Below are 17,208 nucleotides of genomic sequence, written 5' to 3' on the forward strand. Positions count from 1 at the left end.
TCAAAAACGGACAATTATACAGATGACTCCAGAGGGGAAGCGAGACTCCACTGGCAAACTAAAACAACAAGAGAAATTCAATTTTCAGTTTCTTCAAACTGCTTAAATACTGAGTCCAATGATCCATTCATATTAATAATATTCTGATAAGCATTGACACAGACAAGTATCTCACAGTAACAACACATTAGTGTAACAACTTTATGAAACCTTGAGAAAAAATATAAGCAATTTAACAAATGTTGTGTAATAGCAAACGTTGTGAAACAAATATTCAAGAGAGGAGTAAATGTCTCTAAAAATGCATCAACAAATCAAGTGGAGTTCAGCACCAAGGACAGAGTAACAAGGAACACAATGGGAAAACTCTTCCCTCACTGAAACACCAGAAAGAGCGAGCATGTGACAAGAGGGAGTCCAATGGACTTATAACAACCGAAGAACATACTTTCAAAAACATATAAAACCTTAACTATAACTGACAGTATAACCGACAAATGTTGGTGAAGAGTGTGTGTGTGGGTGCATACTGTGCAATTGAATGCATGAGAGTGTGTGTGGCAGGGAGTTAGATGTTGAAAGGTTCTGTAAAAGTTGGTTTAAGTGCTCGTCAACTTCAGTACGCAGAACTTGGCGAGGAAAAAAATACAGATAGATAGGTTCTGATACATATGAAGCTAATTCAAACATGAAGGAGATGAGATGACGAGCTCCTACATACTTAGAAAATGTATTACCAACACTGAAGGAAAGTTTCTTCAGAATTTTAAACATGCGACGACAGTGATATTAAATGTATGCCTACCTCTGGAGAGCCGTCACAGTCTCCAAACACTTCTGCAAAGTCACTTGGACTTTTCCTCAGAGTCTGCTCAGCTGGCAGCGTGTTGTCATTGTAAGACGTCACAAACTTAAAGTCACTGGTTCTTGATCCTGTCGTCAGATATGCGTCATAATTGTACGCACTGCGCAAAGTTCCTGTGCCGTCAACATCTGCGTAATTAGGAGGGAGATAAGCGCCGGGGATGGCGACTGCTCCATCAAACAACAGTCTGGGCTTTCTCCTGCGACAAAACCTCACACCCAGGATGATGATGATGAACGTCAGAAAAAACGTGGACACACACACCAGACCGATAATAAGGTAAGACGTCAGTTTGGAATTCTTCTCCTCGTAAGAAATATCCTTCAGTTCGGGCACCTCAGCCAAGTTGTCAGAAATCAGTAAATACATGGAACAGGTGGCAGACAGAGAGGGCTGGCCGTTATCTTTCACTGCCACAATAAGATTCTGTTTCATGCTGTCAGATTCAGAAATGTCCCGCTGTGTCCTGATCTCTCCGCTGTGGACACCAATAGTGAAAAGGCCCGGATCAGTGGACTTCACGATATGATAGACAGCCAGGCGTTCTGGCCGGAGTCCGCGTCCACCGCGATCACTTTGGACACCACAGAGCCTCCGTGGGCAGCTTTGGGGACCAGCTCGGTCATGAACGAGTTGCCCTCCGGGGCGGGGTACAGGATCTGAGGACAGTTGTCATTCACATCCGATATGAACACACTGACGGTCACGTTGCTGCTCAGAGGAGGAGAACCGTTGTCTCGGGCCATCACGTGGACTTTAAAACTCCTCAACTGCTCATAATCAAACGACCTCACAGCGTGGATCACCCCCGTGTCTCCGTTCACAGACACGTAGGAGGACACCGGGGCACCGTTCACCTCACCGGCTAACAGAGAATAAATCACTGTACCGTTCTGTCTCCAGTCGGGGTCTCGAGCACTCACGGAACATAAAGTGGAGCCAGGTTTGTTATTTTCACTCACATATGCGCTGTACGACTGCTCCTCAAACACAGGTGGGTTGTCGTTGATGTCTGCTACAGATAACTGAACAGTTTTAGACGAGGACAGAGGTGGAGAGCCCTCGTCGGTGGCACTGATTGTAATGTTGTAATCAGACACCACTTCACGGTCCAGCTGTCCTGTGCTCACCAGAGAATAATAGTTTTTAATAGAAGGAACCAACTTAAAAGGCGTCTTGCTGAATGGAGCAGCGGACCTGTCGGTTGTTCTCAGAGTCTCTGTCCTGCACGTTAATGATGCCCACCTCTGTACCAGGTGACACGTTCTCAGGTATGGGGTCAGTCAGTGATTTTACATATATAAGTGGGGGGTTGTCGTTTATATCAGTCACATCTATGACGACTTTTGCGTAGGAAGTTAACCCCAAACCATCTTTCGCTGTGACACGTAGTTCAAATGACGACGTTGTCTCAAAATCGACTGCGGTCGACAGTCTTATTTCACCTGTTTTAGGATCTATGGTAAATATTGACTTAACATCTTCTGAAACGTGTCCAAAATCATATGTAACGTATCCGTTTAGTCCCTCGTCTGCATCAGTAGCACTCACCGTCACTACGACAGTATCTAATGGGGAGTTTTCTGGTAGACTGGCTTTATAAACGGCCTGGCTGAACACTGGGACGTTATCATTAGCATCCAATACAGTGATTTCAATGACTACGGTACCTGACCTTTGAGGAGAGCCACCATCCAGAGCTGTAAGAAGTAGATTCATTTCCTTCAAGTTTTCGCGGTCAAGCTCCTTGTTAAGCACAAGTTCCACAGAATTGGTTCCAACGCCCAGAATAAAATTGTCATTTCTTTGGAGGTTATACGTCTGGACTGAATATTTGCCTATATCAGCATCATGTGCTTCTTCTATTGGGAAGCGAGCGCCTTTGTCGGCAGATTCACGAATATCTATATGGATCAGTTCTTTGTTAAACTGTGGAGAGTTATCATTTATGTCCTGGACATGAAGACTAATACGATGCAATTCCAATGGACTCTCTAACATGAGCTCTTGTTTTAAGACGCAGGTTGCTTTGTCTCCACAAAGGCCCTCTCTGTCGATCCTCTGGGCAACAGTCAGATCCCCATTACGGAGGTTTATGTCACAATAACGTTTGTCGCTTCCATCAGTATCAATGCGGGCCTTTCGAGCAGATAGTCTGCTGGTTTCCAGACCCAAATCCTTGGCGATATTTCCGATCACAGATCCGTGTTTCATCTCCTCCGAGAACGAATAGCTAACATCTCCACTCGCAAAATGCAACGAAAAGAGCAGCAAAGCGACGATACAGCTTTGTAATACGAGTCCCGTGACGGCCACCATAACGCCGATCTGAAACACGAAACGTTTCCTCGTCGGTGTACAGGAACACAGGTGGAAAAAAGGATTTAAACCAAAAACAACACAATCCAAGAGCAGGTCTCCGTCTTTCCGGATGATGAACTGCAGCACCGTCAGTCACATTAAAGGTCGACAACAGCGGATGGGTGTCGACACACAAGCTCTTAGAGCTGGTGCATAGCGACATCGTGAGTCTCGTCCAGAAACTGCATACCTCCACTAACAGCCAGATTGTACCAGTACAGCAATTATGAAACATTCTACATGAAAAGTATGTTCATTTACATGTGAAGTGATACACTGAAATAACTTAAGCCATGTTCAGGGAACCGAACACAAAGGGAAGCTCTAAACCAGCAGTATAATTTTATCAGAGTGCCTCATGTGAAGCACTGCTTTTCAGGTGTGAAAACAGTGGTATCACGTTCGACTGAAAATATGTTTCTGACAAAATGAAACATCAATATGATTTAGTCTTGGATTGTGTGCATAGATGTTTCTTGAAATGCTGTGACAGTGGCAGAGAACTCTTTGGCCACAAATTATAACAAGTTTGTCAACTTGAGCTGAATGACAGATCACAACAAATGCTCTTAAGCATTTAAAAGTGAAGTTCCAAAATTGTTTACATATTGTAAGGAATGACTTAAGCCTCAGGGTAACTACTGTTAACTGACACTTCATTACTGTGCAGAGAGAAACTGCAGATGGCAATTAAGAAATTAATAAATGCATAAAATGAACGAAGCATGATTCATTTAAAGGACTCTAAAAACTTTGGTCAACACTATCGAATTCCTGCACATACACTCACCATTAACACAATTCAACAAGTTGGGTAAACAACTGGATTTCACTAAAAAGAGCAACCAACATTAAAAACAAATTCATAACCACTGATGTCAAACCAAATGAATTTGTATATAGGTAGCTAACAATTAATACGAAGATGATATCTAAAATAAACAAAGAAAAGATGAGGGACGATAAATGTGCAAGAAGACTCAGATACGAAGAGCACATGGTTGTACGAGAGTGAAAGGAATAAGATATATAACCTGACACAATCCCTGAGAGTATCGACAGCAATATAATGTACAAAATATGAGTTCTTAACTTTGAATAAGGAAAGAAGAAAATAATTCTGAGCAATCTCTTCCACAACAATAAATACTGACACCAATACATATTGAAACTTTCCGTCTAAAGTTGAAGTGTAAAACCACAAAAATTACGAAACAATTAAAATACTTTTGGTTGCTAAAAAGATATATTTCAGTGGTCTGAGAGTCCTGTAAAAATTGTGGCAATAAGTAAAGCGTTTATGTGAATTAAAAGTAGACGTGCATAAAAACACCAAGATTTGAAAACTTCAACAAACAATCATTTCTTGAAGCAGGTCCAAGAACCAAAATGCCATAAGTGACAGATCTAGTAGATATACTGAAAGTAGCGGGTTATGGTTCAGAGTACAAGTGGTCAAAATGGAGATAAGAATTCAGAATAACAGTTACTGTAAACAGTAAGATGGACGGAGTCTTTGTCTTCACGTGCTTCTTTTTTTTTGTTTTGTTTTTTGGCACTGACCCCGTTCCCAAGGAGAAATACCCAAAACGTGCTGATTTAGAACCACTATTAAAAATGCTTTCTGGATATTGACAACTGTTCATTATCGATGTCAATTTGACACTGCAATCAAAAATCTGAAAGAGAGAGGAGCCTGTTTGATCTGAAAACATATCTAGTGTTTGATGCTCTTACCTCTGGAGAGCCGTCACAATCTCCAAACACTTCTGCAAAGTCACTCGGACTTTTCCTCAGAGTCTGCTCAGCAGGCAGTGTTGTCATTGTAAGACGTCACAAACTTAAAGTCACTGGTTCTTGATCCTGTCGTCAGATATGCGTCATAATTGTAAGCGCTGCGCAAAGTTCCTGTGCCGTCAACATCTGCGTAATTAGGAGGGAGATAAGCGCCGGGGATGGCGACTGCTCCATCAAACAACAGTCTGGGCTTTCTCCTGCGACAAAACCTCACACCCAGGATGATGATGATGAACGTCAGAAAAAACGTGGACACACACACCAGAGCGATAATAAGGTAAGACGTCAGTTTGGAATTCTTCTCCTCGTAAGAAATATCCTTCAGTTCGGGCACCTCAGCCAAGTTGTCAGAAATCAGTAAATACATGGAACAGGTGGCAGACAGAGAGGGCTGGCCGTTATCTTTCACTGCCACAATAAGGTTCTGTTTCATGCTGTCAGATTCAGAAATGTCCCGCTGAGTCCTGATCTCTCCGCTGTGGACACCAATAGTGAAAAGTCCCGGATCAGTGGACTTCACTATATGATAAGACAGCCAGGCGTTCTGGCCGGAGTCCGCGTCCACCGCGATCACTTTGGACACCACAGAGCCTCCGTGGGCAGCTTTGGGGACCAGCTCGGTCATGAACGAGTTGCCCTCCGGGGCGGGGTACAGGATCTGAGGACAGTTGTCATTCACATCCGATATGAACACACTGACGGTCACGTTGCTGCTCAGGGAGGAGAACCGTTGTCTCGGGCCATCACGTGGACTTTAAAACTCCTCAACTGCTCATAATCAAACGACCTCACAGCGTGGATCACCCCCGTGTCTCCGTTCACAGACACGTAGGAGGACACCGGGGCACCGTTCACCTCACCGGCCAACAGAGAATAAATCACTGTACCGTTCTGTCTCCAGTCGGGGTCTCGAGCACTCACGGAACATAAAGTGGAGCCAGGTTTGTTATTTTCACTCACATATGCGCTGTACGACTGCTCCTCAAACACAGGTGGGTTGTCGTTGATGTCTGCTACAGATAACTGAACAGTTTTAGACGAGGACAGAGGTGGAGAGCCCTCGTCAGTGGCACTGATTGTAATGTTGTAATCAGACACCACTTCACGGTCCAGCTGTCCTGTGCTCACCAGAGAATAATAGTTTTTAATGGAAGGAACCAACTTAAAAGGGACGTTTTGCTGAATGGAGCAGCGGACCTGTCCGTTGGTCTCAGAGTCTCTGTCCTGCACGTTAATGATGCCCACCTCTGTACCAGGTGACACGTTCTCAGGTATGGGGTTTGTCAGTGATTTCAAACTAATAATAGGTGGGTTGTCATTGACATCCGTTATATCTATAATTACTGTACAATAAGAGGTAAGACCTGGTCCGTCTTTTGCTCTTATTCGCAGCTCAATGGCGTCTCAGTCTCATAATCGATAGAGCCGATGACTCTAATCTCTCCTGTCTTATGTTCAAGCGAGAACAAAGATACGTGGTCATTGGCAACATGATCAAAACTGTATGTGATATCACCATTGGGTCCCGCGTCAGCATCAGTAGCGCTCACAGTGACCACTACAGTATCTACAGGAGAGTTTTCAGGCAGACTGGCTTTATAAACGGCCTGGCTGAACACTGGGGCGTTATCATTAGCATCCAGCACAGTAACGTGAATGGTCGCAGTGCCTGATCTCTGAGGAGAGCCGCCATCTAGAGCTGTTAGCAGTAATTTCAGTCTTTCTCCTGCTCTCGATCTAATTCTTTTACCAAAACCAATTCGGAGTGTTTCCGCCCACTGCCGTCTGTTGCTACATTAATGGTGAAATGCTGATTATTTTGTAAATTGTAGCGCTGCACAGTATTTGTAGCCGATGTCTGCATCATGGCCTCAGTCAATAAGAAACGAGCACCTTTGTCGCTGATTCTCTTATTTCAAACGAAATCAAATTCTCGCTGAACTGTGGGTCGTTGTCGTTTATATCTTGTACGTGAATGCTGATGCGATGAAGCTCTAAAGGGTTTTCCAAAACAAGCTCCTCTTTTAAAATACACGTTGCCTTCTTACCACAGAGACCCTCCCTGTCGATCCTGTCATTAACAACCAAATCCCCGGTACTCAGATTGATATCACAATACCTCTTGTCATTCCTGTCTGTGTCGATGCGAGCTTTACGCGAGGACAGTGTGGCAACCCGAGGCCGAGATCTTTGCCTATGTTCCCAACCACAGACCCGCGTTTCATCTCCTCTGCAACAGAGTAGCTCACGTCTCCATAAGCGAAATGAAGGCCGAAGAAAAGGAAAAACACACAACAGCCATTTATAGAAAATCCTCTGCGCACTGTATTTCCCACGATCCGCCAGAAGTTCATCATTCCTGAATCAAAGACAGTTATATTCCTAGTTGTAACGAATATAAGAATATTTTCAAATATGACCTCCTTTTGTATTGTCCTCAACCGACAGAAGCACCGCACCACACTACCGCTTTGCGGGGGTGACAAAGAACGGATAAAGCAAAGGACCCTATCGGCCTTTGTTGGTGCACAGTGACACCAAGAGTTTCGAACAGTTATAGCAATGCAAATAAAGGCAAACAGCTTCAAGACAAAACTTACTGTAATTCAGTCAGTATACTCGTTTGTCATAATGAGACTGTCACACAGATTGTCCGACGGTGGTATAAACTGCTATGAATTAACATCAACACCTGTCTATTGCCTTAGCGGATTATCTTTTGGGCTGCGTTGATTAGGAGGCTGTCTGTAATACAAATCAGCTTCAAATCTGTTAAAGACACTGGACCTCACGGTTCTAATCACTAAATTTGATTATTCATTGAAAAAAATCCATCAAAATTTAGTTTAAATATAAGATGCTGTGCGCACGGAGACTCAGACTAACTGCAGGAAAGTTGTGTGTCAAAACGAAGGATAACTAAGGTGAAGTACAGTGACTCCAGCAAAGCATCCGTAGACTGCCATGTCTTTAACGGACTTTTAAAGAGAGATAAGCATGACTCATTATAGCTTCACAGACAGGGACAAATAAGTGACAGAGGAGCTCATAAACACGGAAACAAATAGATCCAACATTGTTGCAGAGGAAATACTGTTTTTAAGCGCTCACATATTCAGTATGTACCCGGTTTTTCATTTGTGTGGTATGAATAGAAGCTAATCGATTACAGCTAAAGTTTGGTTAAACATATGCTCCATCAAAAATACCAACATCCAATATTACAACTAAAATCTTTGAGCAGTTTGGTCCCTGATAAAATCTACCGGCCAAACAATATACATTTCATTTGAATTTGTGAAACGGACCACCCTAACATTTTAAAAACACAGCAAATAAATTTTACCCAATGAAGGCCTACACCTGTGCGTTACCTGGTGGAAATGTTTACAGCATCTACAATGTTGCTGTGTAGACAGTTAATGAAAGTCTCCCAAACAAGTGGCAAAGTGGTGTAACTTTATAACTTACAAATGTTTTATAAGGCAGCATGGTAAGAGCGTTGGGGATCCAAACTTATAATTTCAGAATTACACTGTGCTCGGTGTGGCCTTTGGCAAGAGCTTATTTCTCAAGACTCAATCTTTTTCCCAACAAAAAAAGGGGGTAAACTGAAACAAGTTTCTCACAAAATTGTATAATCCAAAAGAATGTGATGAGTTTCTGTTGTGATGAAGTGTTGAACAGCGACAATCTGAAGTCTCTTAAAATGAACACAATCACAAGATGAGACAATCAGTGAAGGCAACCCCCCTAAAAAAAACTAACATCATCATCAATCCATTTGTTTTCAGCAATTTTACAGACAAAAAATGCATAATAAAATACTATTTAAGACACATGATTCATGCAAACCTAACAAAAGAGCAGATTGATGGCATGCCTTCAAAAGCAAGTGAGGATCAGGACCAAGGACAGAGACACAGAGGACTGCAGTTCACTAAAAATACACAGGCAGAGACGATGATGCTGCGTAACCGGATAGAAAATCTTTCCAAAAAGGACACAGGACAAAAAAAAAAAAAAAAAAAGAAAAAAAAAAAAAATCAACATCCTCGAGTCAAATGACAAATAAGTTGAGATATCCGTAAAATGAAGTATTTCATGCATAATCACCAATGTGTTTTTTACAAACAAGTGACTCTAAGAACTACACACTGACGCTTGTAGTAACGTTTAAAGTAAAATGTGTAACTTCACCTCAACTGTCTGTTTCACTAAGATCTTTGCGTAAAAAAGACCAGAACTGTCTTTGAATTAGCTAACGATGTGTGACATGTTTCCTACCTCAGGAGAGCCGTCACAATCTCCAAACACTTCTGCAAAGTCACTTGGACTTTTCCTCAGAGTCTGCTCAGCAGGCAGCGTGTTGTCATTGTAAGACGTCACAAACTTAAAGTCACTGGTTCTTGATCCTGTCGTCAGATATGCGTCATAATTGTAAGCGCTGCGCAAAGTTCCTGTGCCGTCAACATCTGCGTAATTAGGAGGGAGATAAGCGCCGGGGATGGCGACTGCTCCATCAAACAACAGTCTGGGCTTTCTCCTGCGACAAAACCTCACACCCAGGATGATGATGATGAATGTCAGAAAAAACGTGGACACACACACCAGAGCGATAATAGGTAAGACGTCAGTTTGGAATTCTTCTCCTCGTAAGAAATATCCTTCAGTTCGGGCACCTCAGCCAAGTTGTCAGAAATCAGTAAATACATGGAACAGGTGGCAGACAGAGAGGGCTGGCCGTTATCTTTCACTGCCACAATAAGGTTCTGTTTCATGCTGTCAGATTCAGAAATGTCCCGCTGTGTCCTGATCTCTCCGCTGTGGACACCAATAGTGAAAAGTCCCGGATCAGTGGACTTCACTATATGATAGACAGCCAGGCGTTCTGGCCGGAGTCCGCGTCCACCGCGATCACTTTGGACACCACAGAGCCTCCGTGGGCAGCTTTGGGGACCAGCTCCGTCATGAACGAGTTGCCCTCCGGGGCGGGGTACAGGATCTGAGGACAGTTGTCATTCACTCCGATCCGATACACACTGACGGTCACGTTGCTGCTCAGAGGAGGAGAACCGTTGTCTCGGGCCATCACGTGGACTTTAAAACTCCTCAACTGCTCATAATCAAACGACCTCACAGCGTGGATCACCCCCGTGTCTCCGTTCACAGACACGTAGGAGGACACGGGGCACCGTTCACCTCACCGGCCAACAGAGAATAAATCACTGTACCGTTCTGTCTCCAGTCGGGGTCTCGAGCACTCACGGAACATAAAGTGGAGCCAGGTTTGTTATTTTCACTCACATATGCGCTGTACGACTGCTCCTCAAACACAGGTGGGTTGTCGTTGATGTCTGCTACAGATAACTGAACAGTTTTAGACGAGGACAGAGGTGGAGAGCCCTCGTCAGTGGCACTGATTGTAATGTTGTAATCAGACACCACTTCACGGTCCAGCTGTCCTGTGCTCACCAAGAATAATAGTTTTTAATGGAAGGAACCAACTTAAAAGGGACGTCTTGCTGAATGGAGCAGCGGACCTGTCCTTAGTCTCAGAGTCTCTGTCCTGCACATTAACGATGCCCACCTCTGTACCAGGTGACACGTTCTCAGGTATGGGATTTGTGAGTGACTTAATGAATGTGAGAGGGGCGTTATCATTCACATCTGTGATTTCAATTATTAATGTAGAGGACGACACTAGTCCAAGACCATCTTTGGCTGTAATTTGCATTTCATAGCTGGACAACTCCTCATAATCTATTAATCCAACTACTTTCACTTCACCAGTTTTCTGGTCAAGGGAAAACACGTTATTACTTTCATCTGAAATATGATCAAACTCATACATCACGTCTCCATTAATTCCCTCGTCTGCATCAGTCGCACTAACTGTAACCACTACAGTATCTACAGGAGAGTTTTCAGGCAGACTGGCTTTATAAACGGCCTGGCTGAACACTGGGGCGTTATCATTAGCATCCAGCACAGTAACTTGAATGACTGCAGTACCTGATCTCTGAGGTGCGCCTCCGTCTGTGGCCACAAGCACAATCGTTAGCTCCTGTTGTTGTTCTCTATCCAGCTCCTTCTCTAAAACTAACTCGCTGTATTTGCCTCCTCCTCTTTTTGCAATAACGTTCAATCTGAAGTGTTCATTTGCCTCGATACTATAGCCTTGGATGGCGTTTTGACCGATGTCTGCATCGTGGGCCTCATCCAGACGGTAGCGACTTCCTTTCGCTGCCGATTCCCTAATTTCAAATTTGATTGTATTCTTTTTAAACTGTGGTGAATTGTCGTTGATATCTTGAACGTGAACATTAATGCGGTGAAGCTCTAAGGGGTTCTCCAAACAAGTTCCTCTTTTAAAACGCAAGATGCCTTTTTGCCACAAAGGCCCTCTCTGTCAATCCTATCAGCGACCACGATATCCCCAGTACTCAGATTGATGTCACAATACCGTTTGCTGTTTCCATCTGCATCAATACGGGCCTTCCGAGCAGCCAGTTTGCCCACCTCAATTCCTATCTTTCGCTATATTTCCAACAACTGAGCCTCGTTTCATCTCCTCTGGAAACGAGTAAGATACATCTCCACAGGCGGTGTGCAGCGCCAGAAGAAACACCGCAAACGAGGTAACCAGGCCGAGCGTTGAAAAAGCTTTGTTTCCCATTTTCCTGCAAGACCAGCGCCGAATCCGCCACAACCAAGACTCGGAAAATAAATGTATCCAGTCAACGGGAATACTCTTCAGACAACAAGGCAGTGTCCACTTAGAAATGCTGTGATGTCGCCGCTTTTACCGACGAACAATCTACCGTGATGTGGAAATGTGTCAGCGCGTAGGACCACACAATGAAACACAATCGCGTAAAGCTAGTGGATAGCGACACTGTGAGCAAATTGTAGGTATTACAGTAGATTTTGATAACTGAGTACTCTGATGAAAAAGAGAGGAAAAAAAACAAAGACCAGGCTGCAGTCAGATTCAAACATAAACAGTCCAACCAATCAACAAAAAATGAGAGGGAAGTTTTCTGCTCTAAAAGCAAACGTGTTTGCCTCCTTAAAAGTGCTTTCTGTGTGTGTTATACAGCGGTGACGACAGTGGGAAAGTGGGAATCTGTAAGAGTTGAGCTGGTTTTAGCACAATGAACAGATTCCGCAGGATACAGTAACGTAATTCGCACTAAAAATCAGGGTCCACAATCAACATCGGTCTCAGAGGACGTCCAAAACGTACGTAAAAATAACAAAAAATAAATAAATAAATAAAATAAACAATTTATGAAAAATGAAAAAGAAAAAATGTAACATGTACATAAGTATTCACACCCTTTGCCATGACACTCAAAATTGAGCTCAGGTGCATCCTGTTTCCATTGATCATCCTTCAGAGGTTTCTACAACTTGAGTTGAGTTGACCTGTGGTAAATTCAGATGATGATTTGGAAAGGCACACACCTGTCTAAGCCCTCACAGTTGGTAGTGCATGTCAGAGCACAAACCAAGCCATGAAGTCAAAGAAATGTCTGTAGACCTCCGAGACAGGATTGTGTCGAGACACAGATCTGGGGAAGGGTACAGAAAGATTTCTGCCACATCAAAGGTCCCAAAGAGCACAGTGGCCTTCATAATCCATAAGTGGAAAAAGTCTGGAACCTCCAGGACTCTTCCAAGTGCTGGTCGCTCCAACTAACCTGAGTGATCAGGGTGGAAGGGCCTTAGTCAGGGAGGTGACCAAGAAGCCAATGGTCACTCTGACAGAGCTCCACTATTGGTCTGTGGAGAGGGGAGAAACTTCAAGAAGGACAATCATTCCCACAGCACTCCATCAATCAGACCTATACGGTAGAGTGGCCAGACGGAAATCACTCCTCAGTAAAATGCACATGAAAGTCCGAATGGAGTTTGGCAAAAGGAACTTGAAGGACTCTCAGACCACAAGAAGCAAAATTCTCTGGTCTGATGAAACAAAGATTGAACTCTTTGGCATGAATGACAAGCGCCATATCTGGAGGAAACCAGGCACTGCTCATCATCTGGCCAATACCATTCCTAATGTGAAGCATGGTGGTGGCAGCATCATGCTGTGGGGATGTTTTGCAGCAGAAGGAACTGAGAGACGAGTAAGGGTCAGGGGAAAGATGACTGTAGCAATGTACAGAGACATCCTCACTGACAACCTGCTGCAGAGTGCACTGAACCTCAGACTGGGGCGAAAGTTTATCTTCCAGCAGGACAGCAACCCTAAACATACAGCCAACATCACAAAGGAGTGGATTCAGGGCAACTCTGTGAATGTCCTTGACTGGCCCAGTCAGAACCCAGGCTTGAACTCTAAGCATCTCTGGAGAGATCTGAAAATGGCTATGCACCAACACTCCCCACCCAACCTGATGGAGCTTGAGAGGTTCTGCATTGAAGAGTGGGAGAAACTCCCCCAAAATAAGTGTGCCAAGCTTAGGGGATCATACCCAAAGACTTAAGGCAATAATTGCTGTCGAAGGAGCTTCAACAAAGTATTGATCACAGGGTGTGAATACATAGGTACATATTAAATTTTTTTTGTTTTATTTTTAATAAATTTGCAAAATTCATTTTCACTTTGTCATTATGAGGTACTGTATGCAGAATTTTGAGGGGAAAAAATGTATTGAATCCATTTTGGAATGAGACTGTAACATAACAAAATGTGTAAAAAGCGAAGCGTGTGCATACTATCCGGATGCACTGTACATACATATATATATATATATATACACATACACACACGTATATATATATGTTTTGCTTTAGACAAATCAGCATGGTGGCTCAAAACATAAAACCCAACAAAAATAGTGACTTTCTGCAATGTTGTCAACATGCACATTTTATAAAAGACAGAGCTTTCCTTTAAAAGCTTTGTTATACGTTTTAAAAGCTATTACAAAGAAAAACAAATTCGGTAAAGAGACAAAATATCCGGATGGAAAATTAATGATATGGACCGTACGAGTAATATAACCAAAGCTGATATGAATTTGCTTGTGGGGAAAAAGACCTCCACACATACAATGTGACCACATATAAAACAAGTATATGCGCCTACCTCTGGAGACTCCAAAGAATCTTGAAAAACCGCAGCAAAGTCACTTGGACTTTTCCTCAGAGTCTGCTCAGCAGGCAGCGTGTTGTCATTGTAAGACGTCACAAACTTAAAGTCACTGGTTCTTGATCCTGTCGTCAGATATGCGTCATAATTGTAAGCGCTGCGCAAAGTTCCTGTGCCGTCAACATCTGCGTAATTAGGAGGGAGATAAGCGCCGGGGATGGCGACTGCTCCATCAAACAACAGTCTGGGCTTTCTCTTGCGACAAAACCTCACACCCAGGATGATGATGATGAACGTCAGAAAAAACGTGGACACACACACCAGAGCGATAATAAGGTAAGACGTCAGTTTGGAATTCTTCTCCTCGTAAGAAATATCCTTCAGTTCGGGCACCTCAGCCAAGTTGTCAGAAATCAGTAAATACATGGAACAGGTGGCAGACAGAGAGGGCTGGCCGTTATCTTTCACTGCCACAATAAGGTTCTGTTTCATGCTGTCAGATTCAGAAATGTCCCGCTGTGTCCTGATCTCTCCGCTGTGGACACCAATAGTGAAAAGGCCCGGATCAGTGGACTTCACGATATGATAGGACAGCCAGGCGTTCTGGCCGGAGTCCGCGTCCACCGCGATCACTTTGGACACCACAGAGCCTCCGTGGGCAGCTTTGGGGACCAGCTCGTCATGAAGGAGTTGCCCTCCGGGGCGGGGTACAGGATCTGAGGACAGTTGTCATTCACATCCGATATGAACACACTGACGGTCACGTTGCTGCTCAGAGGAGGAGAACCGTTGTCTCGGGCCATCACGTGGACTTTAAAACTCCTCAACTGCTCATAATCAAACGACCTCACAGCGTGGATCACCCCCGTGTCTCCGTTCACAGACACGTAGGAGGACACCGGGGCACCGTTCACCTCACCGGCCAACAGAGAATAAATCACTGTACCGTTCTGTCTCCAGTCGGGGTCTCGAGCACTCACGGAACATAAAGTGGAGCCAGGTTTGTTATTTTCACTCACATATGCGCTGTACGACTGCTCCTCAAACACAGGTGGGTTGTCGTTGATGTCTGCTACAGATAACTGAACAGTTTTAGACGAGGACAGAGGTGGAGAGCCCTCGTCAGTGGCACTGATTGTAATGTTGTAACCAGACACCACTTCACGGTCCAGCTGTCCTGTGCTCACCAGAGAATAATAGTTTTTAATAGAAGGAACCAACTTAAAAGGGACGTCTTGCTGAATGGAGCAGCGGACCTGTCCGTTGGTCTCAGAGTCTCTGTCCTGCACGTTAATGATTCCCACCTCTGTACCAGGTGACACGTTCTCGGGTATGGGGTTAGACACAGATTTTAAATATATTACAGGTGCGTTGTCATTTACGTCTGTTAGATCAACGTAAACCTTAGCGTAAGAAGTTAGTCCCAGTCCATCTTTTGCCGTGACCCGCAGTTCAAATAAACGCTTCTTTTCAAAGTCCGTGGTACCAATGACTCTGATTTCTCCAGTTTTACTGTCAATAGAAAACACCTTTTCGTCCGTCTCTGTAACATGACCAAAGTCATATGTCACCTCACCATTCACCCCATCATCTTCATCAGTTGCACTTACTGTAACTACTACAGTGTCAAGAGGAGAGTTCTCAGGCAGACTGGCTTTATAAACGGACTGGCTAAACTCTGGGGCGTTATCATTAGCATCCAGTACAGTGACATGTATCATTACAGTACCCGATCGCTGTGGAGAACCTCCATCGAGAGCTGTCAGAGCCAAATCAATCTCCTGCTGTGTCTCTCTATCAAGTTTATTATCCAGAACAAGTTCAACTCTTTGAGCATCCGTCATCAGAATAAAATGTTCATTCTTTTGCAGACTATACCTCTGAACAGAATTTTGACCAATATCCGCGTCATGCGCTTCCTCTATTAAGAAACGAGTGCCTTTTTCGGCTGATTCCCGTATTTCCATTCGAATTAAATCTCTTTTGAATTGCGGCGAGTTGTCATTTATATCTTGGACGTGTAGATTTATACGATGTAATTCTAACGGATTTTCCAGAACTAGCTCCAGGCCTACGATGCAAGATGGTGTACTGCCACAAAGACTCTCTCTGTCAAGCCGTTCAGAAACACTCAGATCCCCGTTTTTCAGACTGATAACACAAAATCGCTCGTTATTCTCCTCGGAATCAATGCGGGCCTTTCGGGTTGAAAGGGCAGATATATCCAGACCAAGATCTTTGGCAATATTTCCAATGACTGTTCCTGGTTTTATCTCCTCTGGGACAGAATAGCTCACCTCGGCACACACGGATTGCAGCCCAAGTAGGCAGATGACAAAGCGGGTAACCAGGCCAAACTCCCCTTTGCGATCCATTGTTGAAAATGGCAAATATCCGCACCACAAAGACGATACTGAGAAGGTATTGAGTTCAACTCTTCAACACGTGTACGATGTGCGAAATAAGCAAAATACAAAGGCAGAAATCCGCAACACAATCCGACAGTTCGATCTGCAGCTGCAACATAACGGCAAACACAAAGCTTAAGCACAATGGGTGGAGACGTTAAGCTACCCAACACGGTAGTATTTTCTTGTAAACTGGTAGACAGCGACACTATGTGTTCATTTGAGATACATTTTCAACATTTCCAACATTTCTATGGATATACTTGACCAAATCACCGGAAGCTATGGCCAAGATTTTTGCAAAGTTAAAACAGTGTGTGAGTCGATTTTTATTTCTATGCTCATGTCATGATCCACCTGCTGACCATTTACACTGTTTACCTCACCTACTTGCACGACATCCACTCTGTACTACCTCACTTTTGTACTACCTCCAGAACCATATTTATTTTACTTATTTTATTTTTGTTTTACCGTATTCTATTTTATTTTATCCTATTATTATATGGTACTCGCTCTTACGTTCTATGTACGCACCAATCACCAAGACAAATTCTGAGTAATGTGAAACCTCTTCACTTACATGGCAATAAATTCTGATTCTGATTTTTTAAAACTTACTGTAAGTCCTACTGTAAAAGGCTGCAATTACGGTGCGTTGACTGACAAACGTA

The 17,208-nt window shown here is 43.7% G+C and overlaps 1 protein-coding gene and 4 pseudogenes across 4 annotated transcripts in view; all 5 read right to left on the reverse strand.

The window, feature by feature from the left end:
* Window positions 1-17,208, reverse strand: part of LOC124068394 (protocadherin gamma-C5-like) — a 211,186-nt gene that overhangs the window by 177,782 nt on the left and 16,196 nt on the right. The window lies entirely within an intron of this gene.
* LOC124068420 lies at window positions 42-3,602 on the reverse strand (annotated as a pseudogene).
* Window positions 5,012-7,564, reverse strand: LOC124068432 (annotated as a pseudogene).
* Window positions 9,198-11,702, reverse strand: LOC124068620 (annotated as a pseudogene).
* Window positions 13,836-16,911, reverse strand: LOC124068398 (annotated as a pseudogene).

This window comes from Scatophagus argus, chromosome 12 (assembly GCF_020382885.2).
Source record: "Scatophagus argus isolate fScaArg1 chromosome 12, fScaArg1.pri, whole genome shotgun sequence".
Lineage (NCBI taxonomy): Eukaryota > Metazoa > Chordata > Actinopteri > Scatophagidae > Scatophagus > Scatophagus argus.